At 44.2% G+C, this 6,924-nt stretch overlaps 1 non-coding gene across 1 annotated transcript; it reads right to left on the reverse strand.

Moving 5' to 3' along the window:
- Positions 1-6,242: 6,242 nt before the first annotated feature.
- On the reverse strand, positions 6,243-6,315 carry AC3HAE_027830 (transfer RNA arginine (anticodon UCG)). The gene has a single exon. It is a non-coding gene; the product is annotated as a tRNA-Arg (tRNA).
- Between the last annotated feature and the right edge of the window lie 609 nt (positions 6,316-6,924).

Here is a 6,924-nt window from a genome sequence, read left to right on the forward strand (position 1 = left end):
GTTGGTTTGCGTGTGTGTGTGTGTGTGTGTGTGTGTGCGTGTGCATGCACGCATACCTGTGTGTGTCTGTGTGTGTGTGTGTGTGTGTGTGTGTGTGTGTGTGTGTGTGTGTGTGTGTGAGAGAGAGAGAGAGAGAGTGTGTAGGCAAGGCAGGTAACATGATAAAACAATAAAAACATAATTCCCCTTCATACTGTACAAGAATAGGCGGGCATCCATTTGCCTGACGTGCTTCGATATTTCAACATTTTAAACAAGACACTTCTGAGTCCTCGTTTCCATAGAAGACTTTTCCCTGTTCACTGTTCGCGTTGCGTTGCCCCCTCGCCGGCTACAGACCACCCAACAACATGCCAGCTCCGGTCGTGTACATTCAGTATCTCCCTCTGAATTAAAGCAATTAGCCTCCGTAAGCACGGGCTGCCACAGCTAGTTAACTGGGTGAATGGAAACTCATCTCTTTACTTTAGCCCTCCACCTCTCTCCCCCCCCAATCAGGACCGCATTCTCTGGCCCCCAGGAAGAACCAAGGCCCTCTGAGTGGCCCTGCTGTAGGGTTCAGACCCACGTCCTCTGACCCCCCCCCCCCCCCCCCGGCCCCTGTGTCCCCCCACCCCACCGCCATTGAAGCGAGACACAATGCATCGGGGGGAGAGAACGCCTCGCACAACCGGCCACGACTTTAAATGAAGGCGCCGAGTGTTTTTCTTAACCCTGAGTGTCTGAGCTACTTCAGCAGCCACTCAGCAGTTCTCCTTCTAAAGGCCCAATCGTGGAGGTGCTTTATCTGTTTTTTTTCCCCCACTTCTCCTCGTATTATCTACCTTTAAAAACTGATTTTTAAGTCAACCGTCTTGGACAAAAAAAAACGTGGGCTAATTGGTTGCTTTTTTTTTTTTTTTTTTTAAAGATGCAATAATATTTGTGTGTGTTAATTTGTTAACAAATGATTTCTAAATACTAAAATAGAGAAGCGAGGTGATAAAATGAATTCGCTTCCCTCGTTGACAAGCAGTCCGCGCGCTCTTTTCCCTCCCAGCGGGGCGCCTGTTTAATATTCAGCACCACGTGCTGCCCGCGTGGGCCGCCGTCGTCAACGGTACCCGCCAAAATAAGGGCCTGTCGCTTCTCTGCTGTTAGCCTGCATCACGACGGACACGCTGTCACTTTTGCATTCGTTTTAAACGTGAAAATAAGTCGACATTATTAGACAAGATAAGTTCAAAGAGGGCTCAACTATCCCCACTTACATTCCCTGTAACAACCACGATTAGGTCAACACAATTATGAGGCTGTAATCTTTTGCAAAGGCATGGAATTCATCAGCCAGACCTTCAATTAACTATTGCTACCCATTAAGTAGGCCTATTGTTAATTGACGGCTTCGATCGACTTGATTTAAGTCAGGACAACAGGATACGGCAGGTCTGGTGTGTGGTCCTATATGCTGCTTACCTTTTGGGAGACAGCGTCAATCCTCCTGCAGTCTGTAGACGTCAGTAATGGAAGTCATTTCTACTTTCGGTTATCTAGCTTTATGACAGGGATTTAAAACTCATACAGCTAGATAACCAAAGACAGAAACAGACCTCCTGTCGTGCGAGGGACGTGGCACGTTTCCACCTCGCTGTTCTGCGTCATCTGCGGAAAAGGTTTTTAAAAAACATATTCGTTTATTATTATTATTATTATTATTATTATTATTATTATTATTATTATTATTATTATTATTATTATTGTTATTATTATTATTACTTAGCACGTGTCCTGTTGTTACTCAGAGAAATGTATTTGACATTGTCCTATACTGACTCATCACCATTATAGGACACAGCCCACGCTAAAATGGCTTACAGTCATAGCAGTGCGTGCCTCGTGTATTTTAAATACACTGAAGCCTCAATATGCAAATAGTAGGCTACTGTCTGTTCTTAATAAATACACATTGGCCTGTGTAGAATAGTATGTATCTTTACTTATGCATTTGAGGACCCAAGTGACCGTCAAGGCCTCTCTCACATCCACACGACATTCATACTGCCATTCACGTTCTCATGGAGTTAATTATATCACATTAATATCATTCAGAAAAATAAGACATTTATAAATAGGCCAAAAATAAATAAGTATGAGCTTATTTTACTCAAGCCATACGGTTGAAAATATAATGTTGTAACGTAGGCCTGCATGGTCCACGTGAGTCATATTATTTCCCTAAACGCATTACAATATCACATATTCATGATAAGGCCTATACCACCATGCAATCTCAATGGGTAAAATAAGATAAATAATAACAACAATACAATTCTTAACATGCAGCCTGCAAGGCGTAAAGGGTGTCCCTGCCCATAGCATGGCATTAACACTGCACTAGCCCCTATTACTGCCTCAATTAAATTACAATTCACTCACAAAAATACACAGAAACTGCAAAGTCCCATATCTACGACGGAGCGTAAACCGTGTTTATTAACCATAAACCAAAAAAAACAAAAAAAAACGGGTTAAGCTTTAGAAGAACGCATGCAACTTAAACCCGCCTCTCTGGTTCGGTGGTCGCAGAGGGGTCTGTCAGAAGGACCCTGCCCGCTGACGGAGGCGCTGTTCATGGGGCCTGCAGGAGAAGCCGTTCGAAGTACCCCACTCTGGAGACTCTAAATGTGGACTGAATTGGGTTTCGGCAAAGGCCAATTATAATTCACTATTTAAGTTTCCTTATAAGCAGGCTACCCCCCCCCCCCCCCCCTCCCAAGGCAGCTCATATAACGACTACTTTTAATGAGAGTTGCAAATGGCCTATTTCTAGAACTAGGTCTGATCCTGCATAGTCCCACCCATGGGCTGTTTCCAAACCTAATTCCTGCTCATCTAAATAGGTCGTAAGGCTGCATCCCGTGCATAATTCATGTTATAGCATGCAAAACACTTCAGACTTCAGTGGAACCAAACCGAACGTGCAAGAGATCCCCGGATATCTATTCATACACACACACACACACACACACACACATATATAACACGCACGCCTTTCTCCATCAAAAAAAATCCATGCAGGAACTGTGAACTCCTGAATTGTATACCTGGTGGTAGTGACAGACATATGGCCTGCATCTCCGTCATGAGACGCATGGGCTGCACACACACACACACACACACGCACACACACACACGCACGCACACATGAAACACAGCATTTTTTCCCCCCCAATTGCTGATCCAAAATAAATGCTTTGGAGGAGACGCTGCAGACGTGGTTGACCGTACCTGTATTCGATCCTGCCGCGCGCAAACGAGAGACACTTATTGCATCCTTAGGTGCGGGCAGCGGTTCTTCCATGATGAGGGTCCTCTCACAGCGTTCAGCTCCTCTCTCGGATAAGTCCTGCTCGCGAGTCATCTCTTCCCCTCGGCTCTCTCTCTCTCTCTCTCTCTCCTCCTCGCCGCGCGCAGGCTGGTGACACCTCGCCTGCAGTGACGTCAGGCCAGTAGCAGGTCGCCGTGGGACCAATGGCAGGGGTCTGAGGCGAGGGGCTCGCGTGTGTGCGTGCGTGTGCGTGCGTGTGTGCGTGTGTGTGCGTGTGTGTGCGTGTGTGTGCGTGTGTGTGCGTGTGTGTGTGTGTGTGTGTGTGTGTGTGTGTGTGTGTGTGTGTGTGTGTGTGTGTGTGTGTGTGTGTGTGTGTGTGTGTGTGTGCACCGTCCTCTTCCTTAATGGGACCATGCAGGCTCCCAGAGTGAGCGTGGATTCAACATATGTGCAGCACATCCATTGTTCAACCGTCGTTCAGACGCAAACCCTCTGAATTTAGACTGATTAAAAGTTATTCTCAGGATGATTACAGGCCACCGCTCCGGAGGAATAGAGACTGACAGGGAGGGGGCTGTGATGGACATTAAGTATGATTTATATCTAACGTGATTAAGAACCTATAGATAATATATATTCGATCCCTGATTATCTTAATGCTCATCGTATATACTACAGAAACACTAGGCTTCAAAAAAAGGCTATATTATTACAATTAAGGCTTATCTGAACAATCAAAAATGCGTCAGCAAATATAGATAGCCTAAGTGAAGTGAATAGAAAAACAGAATCCTTTATTTAAATAAATTCCTACATTCATGCACGTCTATCCGTCTATCTGCAGAGGGGTCAATGTGCATTTGTACCTTAACGAGTTATTTGACAAAGTAAATCCCTATTATTAAAATAGGAACACTCATTTTCGGCCAAAAATAACCACACGAATTAAGGAAAAACAACAACCCTTTCTTTAATAGTTTAGAGTTTTAAACTACAGCCATCTCACTGTAATTACAATATGTAGTTTTCTCAGCACTTATAAACCAAACCATATAAGCCATTTTTTTGTATAAGCTGCAAACATGAGCATCCCCCAGCATTCCTTATCCTACCAGTCAAAGCAGAGCATAATTGGGCAAAAAAAATAGGCATTAAAAATTAAAAAAGTTGAATCTGCATTGTTCTCTAGATCTATAACAAACACGGTTATCTTCTGGGAGAGGGGGGGGGGGGCGGTTGAGGGATGTAAATAGGCTAAATCAATAGACCTACAATATAGGCTACATTTTCCCCAAAGCCTATTCCCGCTAACATTATAAACAGAGAACAAATTATAACTCAGTCCACACACACAATAACTCCCTTGGCCGAGGCCATGCAGAAGCACGGCCGTGTGACACTGACCCCTAGGAACCAGAGGCTCTGACAATCAACGGGACAGCCGCTCGTTGATGGCGCCCTCTACCGGAGAAAAGAGGGAACAGCAGGCAACGGGCCAGCCGCTCGTTGATGGCGCCCTCTACCGGAGAAAAGAGGGAACAGCAGGCAACGGGCCAGCCGCGCGTTGTCGGCGCCCTCTACCGGAAGAAAGAGGGAATAGCAGACAAGGCCTTCTTCATTTAGATCAGTGTTTCTCAACCTTTTTTGAGCTTTTTTGTTTTTTTTTAATTGCGACACCCGTGGGTAGGCTATATCCATTACCAACTCCACTCCAACTCGTGCTACATTGCTTGAATAAAAAAAACTTCTGTGCCGTTTTGGTTTCTTCTGGACAAGAAAATGTGTAGTATTCAGAGTTTTATTAAGAGGTTTTATTATTGAGCTATTGAAGTTTAATACGTGACAGTGCTTGTGTACATTTTTTATTGGTTATTTATCTGTTAACCCGCGAACTTGGGTTCAATAAAAAAGTGTACGAAAGACTCCCTTTCTTTACGTGACGTTGCCTAGCAACGCTCATGCGCACGTGCAGCCTTTAAATCCGCTTCGTTCTGAGTTGGCGAGTAGCACGTTTAAGTTTGCGGCCAAATAGTAAGTAAAGCAGTTTGTTACTATACAAGTTAAGCGCCTGTAACATCAGTGTTAAATGCGTATGTGCCGGTTGGTGTGCGTACCTTATGAAAGTAAGTAAGTTTATCGGTTCGCAGACGTAATGAGCGACGGTGCAGTGGTCTACACGTAATGCGCACGTACTATTGTTCACAATTGGCATGCTAAGCGGAGTTAGCTTTATTCACGTATTGTGTTGCCTTACTATGTAATATGAGATGAGATTCATGTTGCTTAGTGTAATGCCCCATCCACCATCATGACGGTACTGAGCATAAAGTAAAAAGTAAATGAGACGATAGAAGGGTTTAGAAACCCATATGAAGATAGGCTTTTTATTTCAATTATCCTATTTTTGCACCGAAAATATTTGAAAACCATGAAAGTTTAAAAAAGTATAAAAATAATGACCACTACACAAGTTGTGACACCCCCGTGTTCGTTCCCAGCGCCCCCCTAGGTTCTACGAACGCCCCCCAGGGGGCGCCCCCGTTGAGAAAACCTGATATAGAAAGAGAGAGAGAAAGAGCTAAAGTGTGTGTGTGTGTGTGTGGGGGGGGGGGGGGGGGCTGTAAGAGAGATACAGAGGGAGGGAGAGAGAGAGAGGGGGTGAAAGAAAGGGAGATAGAAAGGATGAGAGGGAGAGTAATGCCCTCTTGCATTTCCCAAGCAAGGGACCATTGGCAATAGCCTGCATCTTAAATAAACAATTATTATTGAGTTGGTTTGTCATAAAACCTATATATTTTACATAATGTATTGAAATGCTATACAAAGTACCAAGGTCTGTCAAGTGATAACGGCAAGTCATGACCATCTACATAAGACCTTACTTGAAGAATCAGGTTCCCATTGTAAACAGACAGTGGACATTGAAGAAAAGAAGCGACCGCGGCAGGACTCGAACCTGCAATCTTCTGATTCGAAGTCAGACGCCTTATCCATTAGGCCACGCGGCCGATGGTGTAATAATGATATAGAAAATGAAGATAATATTCAAAACGTAGGTTCGGTTTTACCGGTGAAATAGTTTGACAAACTTGAAAAACTACTTGACGCGTATTTCTTAATAAGGTTTTAATCAAGTCGTCAAAGGGAAGTGCGTCCTCCATGCCGCTCGGGGCGCTCCGCCGCGCACGCTTACAACGTCACTTCCGCCACCACACGCCGCCCGGTATGTATGAAGCCTTCACAACAACACCACGCTTCTGTGATCTTTACTTCATCATAACAAGAATATAAGTGTTTCATTATTAGTGTGTGGTTACAGTAAATAGGTAATTTAAATGAGCGACATGCCAGTCTGTCGTAGTGTGTATTATGTATTTGTGCTCAAAAGTTCACAACAACACCACGTTTCTACGATCTTGACTTTAATATAACAACAATACAAGTGTTTCGTTACAACTATGTTGTTATATAACATGCAAAATTTATATGGGCCGCATGCTATGTCTGTCATATCGTGTATTTTGCAGGTGCATGTGTGCATGTGCATTATCCTCCCAGCTAATGTATTGGTGTGTGTGTGTGTGTGTGTGTGCGTGTGTGCGTTTTCCTCAGGGAAA

Source organism: Micromesistius poutassou (assembly GCF_964030765.1).
Source record: "Micromesistius poutassou genome assembly, chromosome: 13".
NCBI classification, from domain to species: domain Eukaryota; kingdom Metazoa; phylum Chordata; class Actinopteri; order Gadiformes; family Gadidae; genus Micromesistius; species Micromesistius poutassou.